Below are 19,991 nucleotides of genomic sequence, written 5' to 3'. Positions count from 1 at the left end.
ATTCAATCAGCAGAAGCAAAGAAATGCAATCTCTAACATTTAAATGAAAAACATGGCTAAAAGCACAAAGCACTAACTGTGGTTATCAGGTCACTCCGGACTAAGACAAAGTCACAAGTTCAGACCGATGGGGATGGAGTACGAGCCTTGTACAGTGACCAAGACAGGCTCACTGAACAAAACTGAGGGTCTCTCATTCTCCTACATCACACCCAAGTCATAGAACGACCTCCGTCAATATACCATCCTCCTCCTCCTCACTTCTCGAGTTCTGCAAGACGCTGAAGACATTGCTTTTCATACAAACACCTTGGGGACCACACACCCATGCACCTGCCCAAGTGCCTCAATACCCTCTTAGGTGATTAGTGTGCTATACAAATCAATAGAAAACAACATATTATTAACACAGAACATGAAATCCGTATTGCGGAGCCTTGCAAGATCTCGTGTGGAGGATGTATCACTCTACAGTGGATCTGAGGGACTGCAGGCAGTAGTGCAAAGTCCAATGGGGACATCAATCGGGAATGTGATGCAGAGTCCTGTGTCATCATCTAGGATGCTGTTGAAGACTGCCTGGGATGCGAAGTCCTGTGTCTGTTATGTATTACGCAGCAGCAATTCTGAGGAGCTGCAGGGTGCAATGCAAGGCCCTGCATCGAGGATGAGTTACACAACGGCGGTTCCGATGCGGGCGGCAATGGGATGCATTGCCCCACTTGGGTTCTGCCCAAGAAACCACAGCTGGGCTGGCAGATGACATTCAAGCTCACTCCCAAGGAGCTAGGACTGAGATGGCACCACTTGTGTGGTAGGACTCACAGCAGACAGAGTGCAGGTGCTAGGTCCAAGGTGGTTGGAGCCTTTTCTAGTCCTAATGCTCTGATCAGGAGGCCAGCCAGCTATTCCTTGAAGTCACTCTGGTGCTCCTGGGTTCAAGATGCAGGTCTAGTCCTGACTATTACAGCAGGGTAGCAGAGTAGCTGTCCTTCTTGGGGAGCGGGCACAGCAGCCCTTCTAGGTCTTCCACAGGTTCAGAGGTGTACTGAAGAGTTGAGTCTGAGGGTCCTATATTAATTCCTGCTGCCAGCTTGGAAGTAGGAGAGGTTTCTGGAGGTTTCCACCCCCACAGGTGTTGGAATTTCCTGTCTTCCTGCCCTGGCATCAGCTTGTCTGGGGGCACCAAAGACTACCGTGAGTGTGCTCGGGCAGAGTCTTTGTAATATTCAAGTGTAGTAGGTGAGAGCCCCCAATCAACTCAGAAATGGCCCATCCTGTCAATACCTATTTCCCCTTTGTCACACTGCCTGGGAGCAATACACAAAAAACAACTACTAGCTACACCTAGCCATGGGACCTAGGATACAGGCTGCAGGCACCAAATGGTCAGGACAAGAAAATGCCAACTTTCAAAAAGTGTCATTTTCAGAATTGTGACCAAAATCAGACTTTACCATTACATTACAATTCTTTAGACACCAAACTTGACATTTCTATCTGGTGCCAATTGAAAGTTATCAGTAATTAAATGTAATACGTTAACCCAATGTTATCCTATGGGAGAGGTAGGCCTTAAAGTAGTAAAAAATACATTTAAAAGTTCAAGACATGTAATACCTAAAAGTGCATGTACAGCTTTTTAAATACACTGCAGCCTGCCATATGGGTTACTTAGGGCCTACCCTAGGGTGACATATGTATTTAAAGGAATGTTTAGGCCTGACCAAAGGTTTATTTTGGCAGGTCAAAATGGCCGATTAAAACTGCACACACAGGCTGGAATGGTGGGCCTGACACATGTTTTACAGGATACTTAAGTAGGTGGCACAATAAGCCACAGGCCCCTAGTAGCTTGTGATTTACAGGCCCTGGGTACATGTAGCACCACTTTATTAGAGATTTAAAAGTAAATTAAATGTATGTGCCAATTGGATGTGAGTCAATGTTGCCATGTTTAAAGGAGAAAGCATTTTAGCACAGGTTAGCACTGGTTAGCAGTGAAAAGGTGCGGGGAGAGGTGTGGTTAAAGCCAGCAAAACAGCAAAAAATAAGTCAGCAAAAACAGGAGGATGAAGGAAAAAAGTTGAGGAAAAGCATGCCAAGTTTGTCAGGTCCAATAACTACCCCACTAATTCCCTGCAACTCCAGTCATTTCTCAATCATTTGATGGAGTGGGCAGTACCCCTGGTGAGGATGAACTCTCCCTCATTTGTCAATCTCCCCCCACAACCTCCCTGTGTCAACCCTCCCTATGACGGTTAGATAACCTGCTGGCTTTGGTGTTGGCATGGGAAAGCCCTATCTTCTGGGAAGATCATCTCTTTTTACAGCAGATCTTTGTGCAGAGAGATACATGTGTCATAGAGGCAACACTGTGCAAAATTCAAACTCACCTGGATGGACTACCTAGGTTGATTGAGAGGCAGACCAGTGTCTTGGAGAATATTGACAAATGTCTATAAGACATATTTGTTGTCGGAGGAGAATACAAGGCAGCGTGCCCTGGCTATGCAGGCAATAAGGGCCACATCACTCAAGTTTCACTGCAGGTTTGCAGGGCAAAGGCATCAAGATAGGCAAAAAACACCAATTTATAAGACCCACACTACCATGAAACTCTTCACTTATCACTCCACCATCAAAGCTCAACATCCACTGGGCACTGTATTATGTATTCAGAGATCTGGATGATACCCTGTGGGCTCCTCATTGATTCAAACTGACATATAATTCATAATTTGTATATTAACCGTTCACAAACCTTATTATGTAAAAAAAAACTTTATTTTCTTTAAAAAGCACAATTTCATCTACAATAAGTGTATGTTTACTTTCTGTGCATAGCCACATAAATTGATTGTGTTAACTACATCAATCAATGTATTGTGCTACAAACTCTTTATAGGTTGACATTTATCAAGACTTCAATAAATATGCATAAATCAACACGCATAGTTGCATACTTAAACACGATAAACAAAGTAAGTTTAACAAGTAATGAAAGCAAACAAAAATATGAAATAACAAAAAAGTATTTTAGGATAACAAATAATTACAACTACATCACAGAGTTCTTTCTCAAAATTGCAGGTGCATCCTCTGCAGTACGGGAAAAATAAAAAAAGGACAATACACTGAAATCCTTGAAATTAAAAAAAGACCACCTCAAAACTAAATATAGCAACCAAAGAACAAAAACAATATTAAAGTAAAAATAATGCCTTAACACATTTAAAAAATAAAACAAACAAACCTCCACTAAATTTTAGATTACAAAATAAACATATACAGCCAACAATTGTTTCCTCTTCACAGACTGCAACAAAAGAAAACTGTGCCAAACACAGCACCAAACAGAATTGCAAAGCAAAGTTCGACAACTAAAACAAAGTAAAGACAGCATCCAGAATGTAAATTAAAACATGCACATGCAGTTCAATTAAAATAATGTATATTTCTGTACTCTAAAACCCTCATATAAAATGCCAGAAACAGCAAAAAGCATCAATTCACAGAGAGGGAAACTCTGAATAAATATAGAGGAAATATTTGTAGTAAGGAGAGCACAGCCAGTGAATAATTCACCAAACATCATTAAACTGCATGCTATGGCAGGGCTACCACTAAAATGTAATGCTTGGAAGATTTTAGGGGACATAGCCACTCCTCTAATATTACAGAAATATAAGTCAGAAATCTATTACTGGACCTAAAAGAGGCCAGTACGAGCTTGCAAGAGTCAACAGGATTGGTAGTTAAAATTATTATACAAAACATTCCTGAACAAAAAACAGGCCAACTTCACGGCATACCAAGCTGTAAGAAAGATTAGTCGCTAGAACACATAGAAGAATTGTAGAAACACCAGGAGGCCCTCAAACATGCAGAAATAGATACACCTTGTTGACTTCATAATCATACAAATACGCCTATTTACTATATGACAACCAAAATAATGATAAAGAATATTTATTTATGCTGCCAGTAACAATTTACCTACCTTAACTCATGTAACACATGGATGATGGATGGCACTTTCAAGTTGTGCCTTCTGCTATTCTGTCAGTTTTACACAATACATGGCCAATATCAAAAGGCAAACATCTGACACATTACCACCTACAACCCACAACTCATGATAGATTTTGAACACCCAATGATTTTGGCTGTACTTAAAATGTTCCCAAACACAGTGAATCAGGGGTGCTACTACCTATTTAACCAGAGCAAATTGAGGCACCTCCACAAATTCACCCACAGCATAGAATATGCAATTAACTTTGAATGTGCACATGAAGTACAAAAGTGAATAGCTTTAGTATATATCTCTCTAACAGAAGTTACTAAACATTATGACATGCTTCTTGAATCGCCTTATTACCAACAACATAAAACCAAACTAGTGCACTAATGGATTATGTTGAGTATACTTAGGTTGTTCACCTGCACTGATAAGGCATTGGCATTTTAAATGTGCTTTAAAAATACCTAGAAATACATATTCATAGTGTATGGGTAGTTTAGGCAGATTAAATGGTGTTGAAATGTGGTGAGTTTTTTGCAAGAAGGGTTCTTATAATTGAATCTAGATATGATGGACTAGGGTTGTTAGTAGAGAGTATTACCTCAAATATTAGGAGTTCATGCATTTGTTTAGCTTGTTTTGAGACTTTTGGTTTGAGTTGGCTCAGGGATTGTTTTATTCTTCACCCCTGATTTCATTGTTCTTTTTTAAGCATTTCTAAGATTTGGTAGCACATAGAATGGCATATGCTAAGTGTTCCTAGGAAGGAATTGTGCCACCCCACCACTGTGTTATTTCTCTTTTCTTCTTGGGAGATGGTGCTGTCATAGACATTCTATTGCGTTCCTACCCCTTCCACCCTAGTCCCTGCACCTGTGCCCCTCCTTCTCCCCAGAGGGGACAGTCATCTGGACCAGCAGCAGAGGATGGCAAGACCAACACCACCACCTCAAAGAGGCGCCAAAACTAATTTCTTCCTTGTGTGCCTACCATTCACTCTATGGACTGTTTAATGGTTACATTTACCTTTTCAGAGGACAGCAGTATTTTGGACATTGGGACTTCAAATTATATTTGGCTCTACTACCATGTTTCCATCCACCATGATAGACTCTTTTTAGTTTATTTCATCTTATTCTATTTCACCTCACACTTGTTTTTTCATCATAATAAATGTAATGACACAGAATGCAAGACTCTTGTTTATTATTTGCGTTGGGAAAACTATAGAACATCCATTTAGGAAAAAAAAATTGCAATTACAAAGTGGAAAAGTGCCAGCAAACATATTGAAACTAAATAAACTCTACTGAGAATGAATGTGGAACATACAAATGTTACAACAGGTCCTTGTAGAAATGGAGTCTGAGTCGCAAAAACCACTCCTGACCCCAATATCTGTGACATTCACTGTTATATGCTTCACTACCTTGATACCATGGAGGAAAGGGAACATGCAATGGGAACAAATTAAGTAGGCAAACTATCACTGATGCATGACCTTAGTTGGAGCCATACATCCTGTCCTCAAAACAGAAATCCTATATCAATAACACCAATAGCCATCACCATGGCAGTGACAACATTTGAGGCCACATGACCAATGCAGGACACAGTGGCAATAGCTGGGGCAATTACACACTCACCATTCAGTGGTGTGCTAACAAAAAGTTCTATCACCCTTGATGAAACACATCGACAGCTACCTCCACAGTCCACAAATTGAGGATTTAACCAATGTGAAGGGAGAACAGTATGCTAGAGCTTGACAGGCACATGTGGTTTGAGCAACTGAAGTTGCACATATTGCCTTGATGGCAGCATCACACAGAAAACAGGTCAGATACAATCTTCAGAACGTCCATGCTATCAGAGGGCAAGTTGTCTTTGGAAAAGATTTGTCCATCCCAAGTGGGCGTCTGTCTCAGGATCAACACATGTACACTTTGTACTCCAAAACAGCAATGTATCACAGCAAATGTCCCAATGTTGAAATGTCCAAATGAAGACGACATGGTGAAGGATCCTAACACAAATTAGGAAGGGAAAATTTATTTTACCACATATTAAATTGAACACAATTGACAACTCACGAGGATACACATACTTAGTACAAGCACAGTTCATCTATGTCAATGACCACATAACCCAGTGTAGGGAAAATCTGATCCACTAACATCTTTGACTTGAACTTTCCTTCACTGACTATTCCTAACAAATTACCAAAGCAGACAAATATGTACCCTAGAGCACAAGTTGTACTGACATTGGAGCTTAAAAATTGTAAAGGTAAATTTACACTCAGGTGAAGAAGTGGGCAATCACATCTTCACGTAAGCCAATTCTTTCTTCTTTTCCACTTTCATCTTCATAGGGCATTTCAACATCCTCACCTGGGAACTCATCACGGTCTCCCTCCTGTGCAATCATAGGGATGTCTCTCCTCAGGGCGATGTTATGGAGAATGCAGCAGGCAACCATGATTTGTCACACCTTATTGGGTGTGTAGAGGAAGGCTCCACTGGTCTTGTTTAGGTCCTCACATTCAGGAGCCCAAAGGCCTGCTCCACTGGCCTCCGTATTCTTCCATGGGCATCATTAAAGTGGACTCCCCCTGGCATTGTTGAATTCCTCAGCGGTGCAATAATCACGGTCGGTTAGAATAAGCTGCGTCTCCTACACAGAAGCAGCACATCAACAGATTACTCACATATCAAACCATTGTTCCTCCTTACACAAAAAGATCAACAAGTCATGTTGTACTTACCAACAAGCCAGGCCCTCTATGGTCCAAGCTGTGACATCTGCAAGGTATATTTCTGTTCTGTAGTATGAATGAATCATGCATTGACCCAGGGAAGAAGGCACATACACTTGAGAAGTATAAGTCTGGTAAGCAGACAACCTACACATTGATGAAATGGAAGTTCTTCTGGTTGGGGTAGACCTGTTCTCTTTTGTGTGGTGGCACCAAGGCAATATGCATGCCATCTATTCCTCCAACCACATGTGTTATTCAACCCAAAGCATAAAATTCTCACTTCACGGTGACCAAAGCCTGTGGACGTTGGTCTTGGATGTAGCTGTTGACGTTTTTCATCAGGGAAGCAAGTACGTCTTGTAGCACCCCACGGAATGTTGAATGGGCCATGTCCCCAGATACTGCCACAGTGTATTGAAAGGTACCAGTGGCTATAAAATGAGTACTGCCATAAGTTTTACTAGTGGTGTTATGGCTGTCGGATTCCTATTCTGAGGCAGGAGATCAGGCTCCAACTGCTGACATCAATCCAGGATAGTTTACCAATTTAGATGATATTGCTTGATGACATCCCATTGTTCCATGGTGGCAAATTCTGGAAAGAGCCAGAACACCAGGGGCTGTCGCCTCCTAACCATGGCTGGGTTCAGACGTCTGTATGTACAGATTATTAAAGATGATGTGAAATGGTCACTCCATTCTTTTGATGTCAATAAACTTATGACTTCTGGGTAACAGCAGAAATGTCATTGGGTAATACATGTACACACATTGGCATCAAATATTTGGTCTACTAAGGTCCTAAAAAACATTGAGAATTTTTGGTCATCATGTGCAAATAATACACTTGAACTGTATTATTTGCATCTATTTTTTTTTCAACAATTGAAAAAAAAAAGACGTCAATGGACTTCCCCCGCAGCACTATCGCTGTCAAACACAGTCACGGTTCACATTTTATTGTGTCATATCTCGCTAAAAATTGTGTTGTTTTTATCTGACACTTAGGAGCAATTATTACTAATTGTTACTAATGATTTTCTGATGATGCTATTTCTGGGTATGTGTGAGTCATGCACTTATTCTCATTTGTGGTACTGACAGACACAGGTTGTATGTTTTGGTAGATTTAAACACAAATGCATACATTAGTGTTCTAGATTAGGGATGGGCATATTAATTTTGCTGCAAGTATTTATGTTGTTACTGGACACCTACACCAAAATGATATGTTTTTCTGTTTTTGTGAGTGGAAAACTGCGTGTGTGTGTGTTTGTTTTACATGATGCATCAATAATATGCACATCTGCTTTGCACGGATGACCTGGCACTTTACAGCTGAATGTGATCTTATGTTTGTGATGTATTCCACACACCAAGGGGACATGAGAGCTTCATACATCTCTAACATGTTTGCAGGTCACCAGTGAATATTGTATTACATTCTGTGTACACCCACCTGTGCCATGTTGTAGTGTAATTGCTACATTATCATGGGATTGTTTTTTTCAAATTGGGGATAGTGTTACAGTTGATACTTAAGATCTTTTGGCTACATTCTTGCACAAACCTTTACGGGCACATTTCTATGTATGATTGCTGAGACGTTTTGTGTAGGTGTTTATTGCCTGAAGGCAATTGTGGCCCACATGAGCTGGGACATTAACTTTCCAAGTAAGATGGATTTATGACATATCATTGAGTGACTAAACTCATCATTATCTAAAGTCTTTTATTTTGAGAATACCTTTGTCCTGGCCTTATTATTCGATTGTTACTAAATGTTTGCTGATGATGTTATATCTGCCTATGTGTGAGCCATGCACTTACTCGCAATTGTGACACTGACAAACACAGGTTGTATGTTTTAGTACTTTTTTTTAAATGCATACATTAGTGTTGTACATTAGTGATGGACATATTAACTTTGGTGCAAGCATTCATGTTGTTACTGGCCGCTTACACCAAAATGACATGTGTTTCTGTTTTTGTGAGTGGAAATTGTATGTGTGTTTATTTTGACATGGTGTATCAATAATATGCATCCACCCCTCTTTGGTATAGCTGTCAATTTTCCTATGTAAAAATGAAATGGGAAATTGCATTTCGGACCTTTTTTTCTCAACCCCCACATGACGGATCAGCCCAAAACTTTCGAGGAAGGAACTGAGGTGGATGACCCTTTTATGTAGAAAATTTTACAGAGACTCGTCAAACGGTGCCAAAGTTATAAGCAAACCAAAAAATGCTCTTCCTGTGGTAACTAGGTCCTAACTATAACGGCAGAGTGGTGACCACCTCACCACTTTTAATATATGTATATTTCTATATATATATATAAATTTACGGAAAAATTAAAGGTCACAGGAACGGTATAGTTAGGTTCACATTTTACCCACACAAAACCATAGAAATTCAGCAGGTATTGTTATATTTATTTTAAGGAACTATCACTTGCAGCCTTCAGTTGCTTTCCAGCACAAGTTATAGTTTCTGCAGATAAGTATAACTAGAAGTATAACTATAACTCCTGAATTTCCATAATTTTGTGTGGGTAAAACGTGAACCTAACTATAACGTCCTTGTTGCTTTTGTATTTTTCCATAAACTTTTATGTTTTTTTAAAGTAAAGTAATGTATAAATACCGTATGTTAATGCAACCACGCCACTCACAACCTTTGTCATCAGTGATGTCATAAATTATGTCATTTGAGATGTCTCAGTGATATCATAAATGATGTCATAGAAAATGTCATGTTTGATATAATATGTGAGAACACAAGCTGTGCATGGCTGGGGTGCAAGTTATATTAAGCTCTGCTAACTATAACTGGTGAATTTCTGTGTTTTTTTTTTTTTAGTTCAAAACGTTAATGTTGTCACTCACAAATTCACCTAACTATAACATTACTTTGACCTTGGTTTTTTCAGTGAATGTTTAGTTATTTTATAACTTAACATAATATTTTATTACTGTGTGTAAAGCTAGCCCTTGCAGTGCACAGCCTTTGGCCTTGGCGGCAGAGGGCTGGCCACAGGACCTTATGTTTTTTAAAGGGGAAGGGACCACATGGTCCCCTCCCTGAGCCTAATTAAGGTAATTAGGCCCTGGGGACCCCAGGGCCTTATGTTTTCTAAAGGGGATGGGATCCAAATGGGCCCTCACTTGATCCTTATTAGGCCCTGGAGACCCCAACCCCCAGTTTCCTTTTTTTAACTAAAGGGAAGGGGAACTGAGTTGTCCACCTCCCCAAGCCTCATTAGGCCGTGGGGACCCCATTCCCTAGCACCGTTTATTTTAATTAAAGGGGATGGGGGCACGTGACCCCCCCCCCAAGTTTAATTAAGCCCATTAGACTGTGGGAACCTCCAGGCCTTGTGTTTTTTAAAGAGGAGGGGGTCCAAGTTGCCACCTACTGGATCCTTATTAGGTCCTGGGGACCCCATCACCCATTGCTATTTTTTTTAGGTTAAAGGGGCGAGGGGCCGCATGTCCCCCTTCCAGAAGCCTTTTTAGGCCCTGGCAACCTCATCCCTCAGGGCTATTTATTTTTAATTAAAGTGGAGGGGCTGCGTGGCCCACCCTCCCTGAGCCTTACTAGGCCCTTGGGACCCCATCTGCCAGGACTGTTTATTTTATTTAAAGGGGAGGGGGTTGTGTTCCCCCTGCCCGAGCCTTGCTAGGCCCTGGGGACCTCATCCTCCAGGGTCATTACTAAAAATGAAGGGGAGGGGGGCTGTAGGATCCCCGCTCCCAGACCCTTGATGGTCCCAGGGGATCCCACCCCTCAGGGCCACTCATTTAAATAAAGGGGGGGCACGCAGCCCCCTTCCGGAGCCTATTTAGACCCTGGGGAACCCATCCCCCTGGGCCATTTATAAAACTTTTGGGGAGGGAGCCTGAGCCACTAAGTGCCCCAGGGATGCCAACCCCTGGGGCCTGAATTTTTTAAAGGTGGATGCCTTGGTGCCCACCCAGGACACCCACCATATACTTGTTGGGGGGCTTCAGAAAGCCTCTAGGCCCCCGTGGCCCCAGCTGACTCCCCGCATGCAGCCAGCTGGAAAGGAACTTGATGTTTGCTCCTGCTTGGCAGTAGTTTTGAAAATGCTCCCACCAAGCGAGAGCACACACAGGTTTCTCTGCCCGTGCCGGTTTTTACTTTAGGACAGGGGACTAAGGGCCTGATTACAACTTTGGAGGAGGTGTTAATCCATCCCAAATGTGACGGATATACCACCAGCCATATTACGAGTTCCATAGGATATAATGGACTCATAAAACGGCTGGTGGTTTATCCGTCACATTTGGGACGGATTAACACCTTCCTCCAAAGTTGTAATCAGGCCCTAAGTCTCGAGTCCTGTAATGGCCGCCAGCAACATTTTTCTCTTGTTGCTCAAAGCCAATCACAGCTCTTACTCCCGCAGGAATCTGACTCTCACTCCAGCGAGATGGCACAAGGAAAATACAGCTCCTGGGCCAATAAGAATGCTCCATTTTTATACTGGCGCACCCGTCAAGATATACAATTCATTTGACCCTTAATTTCTCAAAGGCTACTGATCAGATTTACAACAAATCACAAAAAGTACAACCTGTGGACCAAGATCTTGCTTCCTGCCAACTTTGGTGTAATTCCGTTCAGCATTTTTTGCTGTAGCCTAGTCTAAAAAATCTGTGAAAAATGCATGTGGACTCTTTTTTTTTCTCAGCCCCCACTGGTTGGATTACCCCAAAACGTTCCATGCACAAACTAATCAAAAGGTGAAATGGTGCCAAAGTTGTTGGCAACACAAAAAATGCTTTTCCTATGGAAAAACAATCCTAGCTATAACTACCTAGTAGCTACCGCCACTAATTATAGTTATCTATGACTACCTAGTGGCTACTATGATTACCTAGTGGTGACTGCCACTAGTTCTAGTTATCTCAAGAAACTATAACTGGGTACCCCAAGGTAACTATAACTTGTGCCCTTGTCATGCCCAGCTTTCAGATCAAGAATGTAATTATAAATGGTGCAGTGATATCATAGAAGGTGTCATGACTGATGTAATATGTGGGGTAGTTAGCAGTTTGTGGTCAGGACATGAATTATAGTTACGTTATGGCACAAGTTATAGTTTCTTGAGACAACTATAACTGCAGATTTTCAATGGCTTTGTGTGTGTAAACTCTGGACCTAACTGGAACATCCCTGTACCTTTTGTTTTTTTAGTGAAATTCTAAGTTTTTCTTTAATTCTGTTTCCTAACTATAAACTCCCTGTAATCTCTGTTTTTTTCATTATATTTCTAGTTTTTTTTTTAACTTAAGTAATATTTACTTACCATATGTTAAGCCAACTGCTTCCATCCGCGGAGGGGGGTTGGCAGCAGGTCCTGGCCTGTGGCCCGGCCCTGCATCCAACCCCTTGCATGCAGCCAACCCATACTAAGGGTCTGTGAGTGGGTGTGTAAGTGGCTGTACGGGTGTATGTGGTGGTGTGGGTGTGTAACTGGGTGCGTGAGTGTATGAGTGTGTGTATGAGTGCATGTGTGAGTGGTTGTGTGGGTCTGTGAGTGGGTGTGAGAGGTTTTGCGGGTCTATGAGTGAGTGTATAGGTGTCTCTGGGTGTGTGAGTGGGTGTGTCAGTGGTTGTGTGGCAGACACAAATCCTCTATTATGGCATATGAGCATTGCCCCCCCTCAGGCAAACTTTTAATACATTTCTTGCTGTGTCCATCCAGCCTGAGTGTCTCTGAGAATGGGGCCATTCCTAGTGATTGGTAGCAGTGACAATAAATGGCCAAATGTTTAAAGTGCGTATGTCAAATTGAATGGCTTTCTTTCACTTGCCAGCTCAACATGAGCACTTTAGGCTGCTACAAAGGTGCTGTGTGAGTCAGCCAGAGGAAATGCACAATAAGGCCCCCAGTTTCCTGTTAGAGCACTGGATTAGCCTGCTCCAACCAATCTCGCTGCTGCTTTCATGCACATCACTACTATAAACAGAACGACAGCAGTGTCTAAATTGGTCAAGTTAATTGGGCCCCTCCTTGGAACCGCCCTTGTGACTCATCAATGCTGCGAGTGACCAATTCTGCCCTTTGGCCAGGCAGAAATGAGGACCAAGGTCATAGAGAGTATTCCCGTAAGAGTCTCTCTGTACCACAGGGCGCACAGTGCACACACTCTTCGGGCAGCACCTCGACAAGAGTCTCCAAGGCCCCACTGTATACCAATCATTGCTTCTGGTGACCTCCATAGCAGTGACTGCAGAATCATATACATGTTTCAAAATAGTCCCAGTCATTTTTAGATCAATTTTGGAAGGTGTGTCAGCAGACAAAGTCGAGGTGCTATGTTTTTTAGCATATACAGCTACTACACCGAGTCCTGCTGGTATGTCATTTTTACCTTTTTCTGTTAACAACTGTTTGAGGCCCCAGCTGAATAGCACTGACAGTCTGGCTTCTGATGACGCAGAAAAGAAGGTTCGACATATATTCATGTACACCGTGTAACCGACATATATATTGAAGTGTGATTTTAAATTAACGAAATAATGTACGAGGGAAATTGTGCCCTCGGGGTAGTTTGCCATCAGTATAAACGAGCTTTATTAATCATGAAGTATTAAAATGTACTAATCCGTCATAATCGCAAATGTATGCCATGATTTCCTGTTTGAAAACTGTTTTGCTTAGCTTAAATTTAGTACAGGCTTTGGCCTAGTTGCTTGGTTTCAAATTCTAACTGCGTGATTTTTTCCTTGAACTAATGAAACATATATTCTTGCTTGAAGTTGTATTTTTCCAGTAGAAACTGGCTGGTACACTTATCTCCAAGGTTTCGTGCTAGGCCGGTTACATCCCTTTTGATACAAGGTCAGTCTCTGCAGGTGCGGACAATGAAGGTACAGATAGTAAAATAATTGGCAAACCATGATACAATTTGTGTTCCAAGGCGCCAAGGACAGTGTATGCATAAATGGGCGCTAGTAAAAGACAATTTTTGATTGGACAATTTGAAGCCAACCTATGAACCCTCCAATGGAAGACCCTACAGAATTTGGAATGTTTCTTACTTAAACCCACCGGACAAAGAGAAGTCAGCCATTTTCCTCGATGCCAGTTTGAAGCCTGATGCCAGACTCCATTTTGGACGACACCCTGATGCCCTTTTCTCTATCTGAGAGAAAGAGACTTTAAGAATTCTCACCCTAGAGACTTTAACTTTGATTTGCCCCCGTCTTGCCCATGCAGTAACTTTGCCCCATTCTCCTTGCCGCTGCAGGGAAGCTTGCCCCTAACTTTGCCAATTTGAAATTTGTCCCATGCTGATCAACCGGTACCTGAAGGACGAAGACGTTTCTTGAATGCTGATTGTATTTGGTAAATATGAAAGGATAAATGTATTATGCATTGTGTTTTTCCTTTTAGGTACCAACTGCTAATTTTGATAGAGTCCTAGCTAGAAGTTTTCCAAATTTGTGTTGACTAAATTCGTTTTGCATGAAGTCCCACATGCCGATGCTAATTAGAGGTTAGTCGAGGTATTCATTCAATGTATCATGAAGAATTGAAATCTTGTTATGCTGACCGAATGTACGCAATTAGTCAAATACAGTTAGTCACATTGGTGATTTGCATTGCTATAACAGAGTGTATCATTATTCAGATTTTGCGTAGATTGCGTTTCTTCCGCCGTTATGGACAGCTAGTAATGTTCATATACATATATCAATTGGTTTTGAGACACATATATATCGTGCTAGCTTTGTTAATATAGGGAAATAAATCCACTAACTTTCAATAAACTGGTGTGGTTATTCATGACTGAAAGGTCATGGTGCGCCGAAATACCAACTGTTATTGATTTCTGATGTGTTGTATTGATCTATTAATTGAATACTGATTACCGATTACAACAGTTAGTGATTATTGATTAGAGTGACCCGACTATTGAGGATGAGGAGAGCCCGACTCGGTTAAAAGATTCACCGACCTCCAACGTGTCCAGGTACAGGTAATTTATAAGGGCTGGACGCGTTATCAGTAGATGGTAGCAGAGATTGATGGTTTAGCCCTTTGGGACCCCATCCGAACAATAGACAGAGTCAGGTTAGAATTTTCTTTGATAAAACAAGTTCGAGAGATGATGATGCCCTAAGTCCCCGATGACTTTCCCGGGATCTCGGAGCTTGCGAATGAGGAACATGCAGGTATGAGAACGGTCTCAGCGTTTCTAGTGACGGTATGAGTGAAGTTAGGGTTTCGCGCTTGCACAGCTTATCGCCGCAGATTAATTGAGAAGTTTGTGAGGATTTTAAGGGGGGTTAAAAGATATTAGAGGAGTGTTACTCTAAAGGTGTGAGAGTAGGGAAGTCGTCGAACTTCACGTGTGTGTGGCGCTTTGAGCAGAAAAATTGTCCACGTGGTTGTTGATGTTGAGACGGGCCCTGCGAGGTCAAGAGACTCCGGAGTATGTTGAAAAGTGTATGAGACACTTGATTGATGTTGTGGTCTGGTCAGGTTTAATAGGTTGATCGGGCGTGGTCAACAAGTTGGTATGAATGTTGCAGAGTGAAAGAAAACTTTGACTTTGAGATTTGACGAATTCTAAAGTGCACTAGAATAGTTCATTGATCAGTTGAGAGTAAAGTTTGCGGGTCAAATTTTGCTTGCGAAAGTGGGAAACCGAGAAAGATGGAATAACTGCCGAGGCTAGTGAAAAATCCCTAAGGTTTCTGAAGCGATTGTATTACCTTTCCTGTAGTAAACCGACAGATCTGTTTTATTCTTTTGGTTAAGTGCTCACGTTATATTGCAGAAATTAGTTTATGAGTGAAGCCGAATGAAAAGAGGACAAGCCGCGGGACATTGTCAGCCGCAGTGTGTGAGTGTGACGTCACTAGGAGCCGCGCTGGGATAGGTCGGTTGGTGAGAAGGGTCGCGCACGGATTGGACGCAGTCCGTGAAGCGCAATTGGAAGGGGAAAGGCAAGCGAAGAGTATTCCGGGAATTAAAGTCACTTATTGATTACATATTTTAGAAAAACAAAAGACGGAAAGATGAAATTTTTCAAAGCATTTAAGAGTGCCATGAGGGGAGATGTATATATTAAAGCAAATGTAGGAGAAGAAACACCGCCTGAGGGTACACCAGCTTACATCGTCATTGAAGAAAAGGGTGTAGCGCCATGTCTTTGGTTAAAACAATGGTGCAAATTAACAGAAAAACATGGAAGTGTAACGCTCCCTATACATGGGTCGTTTAACCTAAGGGTTTTAGAAAATCTGAGATTTGCGCTATACGACATGAAAGTACCTCCAAGGCCAGCACAGTTTGAGGCATTAGCAATTTGGGAGCTAATAGCTAGAAACCAACAGCAAAAGAAATTTGAGACAAGAATAAGAAAAGTAGAAAAGACACTAGCGGATGCTAGATGGGACAGCACACAAAAGGTTTGGAGATCAGACGTATTACAGGGAATTAAATTGTTTCCAGCGATTACCGAGGAAGCGGAGACGGAAGGAAGGAAAGCCACCTGTAAGACAAACAGGAGTCAGTCCAGGGAGGGAGAGAGCAATAGGAACTCGAAAAGGGGAGACGAGTCAGATGATGAGGAGTTCATTATACAATTGCTGAATGATCGCCCACCACCATATGTGGAAAGCGAAAAAGGCTCGAGCATTAGTACTGCCCCTCCAGAGCCAATACAGGGTAATGTAACACCAAATTTGAGGGTATCTCAGAGACCGAGCAACGCTGACATGCCTTTCTCACCACAAATACCACGGATTCAGAGAATGTACCCAGACGTGCCAACATTGAAACCTGCTGATAACTATCAGCCACAGGTTCAAAGGCACTATTGCGATGAGCATAATGTGGGAATGACTTCCGATTCAATGGCACAGGGAGGACAAAACTATCAGAGACCGACATTGATTCAAGCTGAATCAACACAGTTCTCGATGCCCCAAAAGCAGACACCAGAAGTGCGAGTGGTAGAAAGCCAGTTAGGTATGCCAGCAATGATGAACCACAATGTGGGGATTAACATGCCACAGAATTCGGGGAACAGACAGAATCCAGATGCAATATCTCTACCTATCACTGTAGGTCCACCAGTACCACTGTACATACAGGCAAATTCAAGCACCAGCGACCAAGGGTTAATGATACAGAATGGGACAGGGAGAAGATGCATAGAAGCCACTCCAGAGACAACTCCGATAGCGGCACTGCCAAATGGATCTGGGTCCTTGTCGGAATTTAGTCCAATTCCAATTTGCGCTCCGTCAACCGTGGTAAGGTCACATCCACCACTATTAGTACCGTTAACCTCACAGACTGAAGCATTACAGAAACCGTCGATGGCAGTTGATGTAACTGCTACATTGATGGGACTGAACGCGCAACAGTTGACACAATGGTTCAACAGCCTGAACTCCCCACAGAGTACATCAAGCGGGAAGGGAGAAGAATACCTGAATAAAATAAGGTTGGGGATGGAGGCAGATGAACTGGTAGAAGGAACAATGGGTTTGAACAGATTAGAATCATACACAGAGGAAGAACTAAGATACATGTGCCCTAGGATTACAAGAGAAGTGAGCAATATACATAAGAAATTACAAGAAATTGCAGACAGAAACGGGATCGATATAGGTAAGACCAAACATCTAAGCAGAAGCTACAGGTTAGACTTTGAGACAAAAGATTTTGAACACATGAGATCCGCAGGGATGAAAACACACCTTAAAGAGATACTGCAGAGTGCACAGGTTTGGAGATGTTTAGACAAGTGGGAAAGCAGGTGGGTCAAGAAAAAGGATAAAAAGAAGGAAAACACTTCAGAACGAAGTGAGAAAAAACAACAGAATGACGATCTGATAACCATGCTACCAATGAGAGAGACAGCAGGGGGAAAACTTGTGCATGTACCATGGCACAGGTGCGATATTCAATCCTTTACGGATGACTTTCCCAAATTGAGAGAGAAGCCGATTGAGTGGTATCAACAAACGGATAGATTTGTGAAACTCGCGAAGTGTCTCTGGGAAGACCTGAATACCTTATTTGAAATTGTGGTTCCGGCTGATTTGTGGGAAGATTGTAAAAGGGCTGTAGGTTGGCCGACGAGTGAACCAGAGAGAGATAGGGACACAGGTGCGCCATCACCTATGGTAATGAGTTTGTACCACAAGGTGATCGAGCACTTGAAAACCAAGGTTGCGTCGAAAAATGTGGATTGGCAAAGGATTGACAGGACCGCTCAAGAGGTTAAAGAATCTATACACGCGTATTATGAGAGGTTGTTGAAAGCGTTAAAAAATTACAGTGGCACGGAAACGATTGAGCCAAAAGACATGCTCCATTTTGTGTTCAGGTTTGTGGAAGGGCTGAGACCCGAAATTAGCCAGATGATTAAATCGCATTTGATTTGTTGGCAGTCAAAGTCGATCGATGAAGTGTTGAATTATGCAAAATACTGCAGTGATGAGATTGAGACAAAGCAGAAAAGATTGAAGGAAAAGGTGATGGTGATGCAGCTCAGAGCAGCTCAGACAGGTTTACAAGGTTTGCAAGGTTTTCAACAACAGATGCCGCAGCAGCAGCAACAGGGAAATGCTATGTTTCAGCCGCAGATGAGAGGCAGAGGTCGAGGAGGTTTTGTGAATAATGGTCCTGATTTGAATACCGTTATGATTCCAAATGGTATACAGGCAATGAAGAAGGTGATGCCATGTCACACAGGCGGAATTGTCGGGCATTGGAAACGGGAGTGCCCAATGATGGTGCAGGAAGGTGTAGGTCAGCAAAACAATGATGTCAATGCATTTCAGACTATGAGAGGACCGAAACTGAGAGGTCCGAACCCAAATTTTCAAAACAATATGAACCAGATGCAGGGTCTACAACCCATGCAACCGCAACAGGTGCAAATGCCTCGTGTGCAAATGACACAATTGCAGCCAATGCCACAGCAGTTTCCTATGGTACCTAATAAGCAAATGCAAATACCCTTAGCACCAATGAATCAGCAGCAAGCAATGCTTTCTCAACAGGTCACGGGTCAGGGAATGAGTCAAAATGACACAGTACACCAATTCCCACTACACAGCGAGAATGGAATAAACGATGCATGGGAGAGTGAAAGTTCAGATGAGGAGGGAAATTGTGTGCTTGCAGCATCCTTGGAAGTTGATCAAAAGGGCCCGTATGTGGAGGGAAGAGTTATGGGCCATCGCGTCTCATTCTTGGTTGACACAGGAGCTACACGTTCCACTGTTAGGAGCATTGAAGTACCAAATCTGCCACTTTCAGGGAGAACAGTTCAAGTAGTGGGAGGAGCAAACAGGTACCTGACGAACCCAATCACAGACCCAGTACAAGTCAGAATTGGTAATTATCAAGGGTCACATAATTTTGTGGTATGTGACTCAAGCCCGATATCACTGTTAGGGAGAGACCTATTGTGCAAATTGGGATGTTCGATTATGTGTTCGAACGATGGAATTAGAATACAGACGAGCAGTGATGGGGAAGAAGAGGACAGTGTAGAAGGGGATGAGATGGAAACTGTCGATGAAGAGTATCCTCTGATTACCCTTTTTCCGATGATCACTGAAGCAGATATTCCAGCTGAGTTACAGGAAACAGTCGGAAAAGAAGTGTGGGATATGACAGGAAAAGAGGTGGGATTGGTGAAAGGAGTGGAACCAGTGAAAGTGACTGTAAAACCCAATGTAACCTTTCCCCAGACCCCACAGTACCATATGGCACAAGACACCCTCATGAAAGTCGCCCAACTCATTGACGAGTTTGTGAAACAGGGAGTACTGAAAGAAGTGTTAAGCAGTCCATGTAATTCTCCAATCATGGGACTAATAAAGCCAAGTGGAAAGGTCCGAATTGTGCAGGACTTGAGGAATATAAATGACATCATAATTAAATGCTGCCCTGTAGTGCCAAATCCAGCTGTGATAATGTTTCAAGTCCCTTGCGATGCCGAGTGGTTCTCAGTCATCGACTTGTCACAAGCATTCTTTTCGGTGCCTCTTCATGAGGACAGCCAATTTCTCTTTTGTTTCAAATTTTTAGACATAGTCTACAGTTGGTGTCGAATTCCTCAAGGGTTTTCGGAGTCACCGTCAATTTTCACTCAGATTCTAAAGAAAGACTTGGAAGCGTTAGAATTGCCATTC

Source organism: Pleurodeles waltl, chromosome 11, assembly GCF_031143425.1.
Source record: "Pleurodeles waltl isolate 20211129_DDA chromosome 11, aPleWal1.hap1.20221129, whole genome shotgun sequence".
In the NCBI taxonomy this organism is placed as follows: domain Eukaryota; kingdom Metazoa; phylum Chordata; class Amphibia; order Caudata; family Salamandridae; genus Pleurodeles; species Pleurodeles waltl.
Note: the sequence above shows the minus strand (reverse complement) of the source record.